We start from the raw sequence: 3480 nt of genomic DNA, 5'->3' as shown, positions 1-3480 counted from the left end.
TCCCTCACTGACTGCCATTGTAAAAGGTGGTTCTCCAACCTTGGCGGCTACCTTTTCTGCTAGCTCTTTGTTAGCTGTCAAACCATCAGGCAAACCCTTGATTCGATCCCATAATGGAACTTTATTCAGTTTGTATTCAGACACATCAGTGAAGCCATCATATTCCTGCACTATTATCGGAGCATAGCAAAAAATCCATGGCCCTCCATCCATGATCCGCTTCTAGTCACCAAGGCAGTGGCACTGGAAGAAAAAGAGGTTTGGGCCTTTGATATTGAAAGTCACTCCCTGGGCAGCGGCCCAAGCGTTTCGCATCTGCCTCAACAGCGCTGCATGACTAAAAGGCTTGGTGGTATGAACACGAAAAAATCCTAGCCACCGCACCCCCTTGATCAATTCCTCGACTTCCCCTGACAGATCCAGGTCGTCCTCCTCCTCTCCATGTAGCTTCATGCCAGCAAATTTGTCCTCCAAATCTGGTTCTGGGCCATAGTAATCCCAATCTTCATCCTCCTCCTCTAACGCATCTCCACCCCCGCTTCCGCTACCTCCTGCTCCCCCTGCTGGAGGGCCCCTGCTAGTCGATCCCCCCGTCATCGTGTTTCTCACTCCGATCTGCCTCCTGGCCTCCTCCTCCTCGCCTTCCATGATCGCCGCCACCTTCAACTTCTCTTCCTCCTCCCTTACTCCCACAAGCGATGGAGCCGCCATGCAGGGTGGGCCTTGTGTCCTTGGACCTGTTGTTGATCTCCCCGACGTCGCCGCCAAGATATTTTCCGTGGACTCCGACGTTGCCGCCGGAGGAACTGTGGAACCCTAGATCGCCTCTAGGGTAGCTTTGACCTACTTATCAATTTTATATGACGCAGAGCAACATGCACAGGCTCTGGACACTATTGGGTCGGCCCACCAGCTCAAAGCTACTTCTTATTTTTACCGTGCGGCGCAACTCAAAAAAAAGTTTTTAGCGCGTGGCGTAAAAAAGAGACGCAGATCTTGACGCACAGGCTCTGCACGGGCCAGCTCAGCAGAGCGAAGCTCTTTAGTTTTTGTTAGTGCGAGACGTAAAAAATGGTTAAAAAGAAGGGAGCTCATGGACAGCGACTAATCGAGGAGCGTTCCTTCGGGAGCCTCCTGAAGGGTCACTTGAGGTGGGCTGAGAGCGCGCCGCTATCATCCGTCACCACGTATCGCGCTCTGGACGCTCCCTCCGATTTTTAAGTTTTTTTTAGGGTTTACGCACGCATTTTCGGCTTTTTAGAAGTTTTTCCTTTTTTGGTTTTTCATCTTCTGCCGGTGTTTCTTAGCTTTTCGACAAACAAAATTAAAAAAATTGCGCGAAAAAATGTGTTTTTTTCTTCCGCGAGAGGCATGGACGTGCCTCTCGAAAACATAAAAAATGAGTTTTCTCTTTTTCCCTTCCGTGAGAGGCACGGTTTTGCTTCCGCGAGAGGCACGGCGTGCCTCTCGAAAATGAAAAAAACTTTTTCCTCTCTTTTTTCCTTCCATGACAGGCAGAATTTTACTTTCGCGAGAGGCACCGATTTGCTTCCGTGAGAGGCACAACCGTGCCTCTCGGAAAGGAAAAAAAGTGCTTGCAGTTTGGTTTTTTCATTGGGTTTTTTGTTTGGTTTTTTTCGTGAAAAAAAACGTCGAAACCTATCAACATGGGACCTAATTTTGAATCTCGACGCGAGGAATCCAACTGTGAAAAGTGTTCGAGATTTAGACACGTGATTTAAGAGATAAAATGTTTTGAATAAATGAATCTACGAAAAAAGGGAAAACACAGGTTACGACAAATGGCACACATCCAGCGTGCAACTTGTCACAACTTGGAAGGGTGGAAGTGATCTTCGGAAGGAATGCTTCTCAATTAGTGATTTCGGAGCTCATGAGGATTCGAACTCACCACCACACACTGCTCAAGTAACATGCTTGCCACTAGAGCGGTGGCTGCTACAAAGTACAGAATGTGTGAAATATATAAATATCCATAGCAACGTTCATATTTGAGCGCATATTATCAAAAATATTCAAATTTTCATTTCGAAACCATGTTAACAATTTTGAAATGCCAATATTTTCAAAAAACAAAAATAATTTATTAATCTAATCTTTTTAAAAAAATTGAATATTTTTGGAATTCCAAACATTTTATGACAAAACCCAAACAATTTTGAAATCTCAAACAGCGTAAAAAATGCGAACAGTTTTGAACAATCCTGAACATTTTTTAAAACCACGAATCATGTATCGAAAACATGCTCAGTTCTTTGAAAAATAGGAACAACTTCTAAAATTCTGAACATTTTACAAAACACGTACAATTTGGATATATCGAACAGTTTAAAAAATATGAACCATTTTTATATATTTCGAGTTTATTTTTTGAAAAACACGAAACATTTTTTAGAATTACGAACATTTTTTATAAAGTGGGTACATTTTTTGAAACTCCAAACAAAATTAGGAAAATGAGGAAAATTTCTTTTATATGTGTTTTTGTATAGTTGAAGCTTTTTTAAAAGTACTAAATATTTTTTGAATTTATGAACAAAAATTGGAATAAGCAACAATTTGAACTTCTATACAATTTTTAGGAAATGTGAAAATTTTAAATTTCTGAACAAACTAGCAAACATTTTTTGAATTCGTGAACATAATTTTATAACCGGAACATTTTTGAAAGTTTTGAACGATTTATAAAAAGCCAAAGCAATTTTGAATTTTAGTAACATTTTTTCGAAAATCACAAATAATTAAATTGGAGGAAGAAAATATCCCATTAATTAAATGAGATTGCTAGGAATTCCATGGCTGGATGGGCCAATGTGAGAGAGAGAGGACCTTGATTAAATAAACGGGCAAGAAAAGAAATGGAAATTAAAAGAAGGAAAGAATGGGTGTGGTAATTAACTTACATGTGCGGGTGTCTGGATAGTGATTTGAGGGCGCGGCGTGTGGCATGCATGGACATATGACGTTGAATTGGTTGGCACCATAACATGTATGGTGGAGGAGCTTGGCAACTCATCAAACTCACCGTCTTGAGACTGAACTTCGTTTCTTTTGAACCTCATGTTATAAATTTTGCTTAGCCATGTTTATATTATACAATCCGTCCATGCTAAAATGTGATGATCAAACTCTCCCCCTTGGGACTTATCATGTTTATCATAAATAGATGGACAGGTGACCACCATTGACGATGGTACAAAGAGAAAAAGTGACAACTCATTAGGGGTGCATGAGAGTTTGTTTTTTCCATTGCAATGCATGAGTATGTTTGCTATACAGTTATAAGACAAACTGGAAGATTGATAATTAAACAATGTTTATGTGAAGCATTTACTAGGTGGGAACCGGGAAGACTTACTTGGCTAGAAGTTGTACTGGTTGATCGTGTACTAGTCGTTACTTGTTGGGAACTAGGAAGACTGACTTGTGCTAGTCTGTTTGTCCCATGACAGACAAAGC

This window comes from Triticum aestivum, chromosome 2A, assembly GCF_018294505.1.
Source record: "Triticum aestivum cultivar Chinese Spring chromosome 2A, IWGSC CS RefSeq v2.1, whole genome shotgun sequence".
NCBI lineage: Eukaryota > Viridiplantae > Streptophyta > Magnoliopsida > Poales > Poaceae > Triticum > Triticum aestivum.
The sequence above is the reverse complement of the archived record's forward strand: the minus strand, read 5'-3'. Positions refer to the sequence as shown.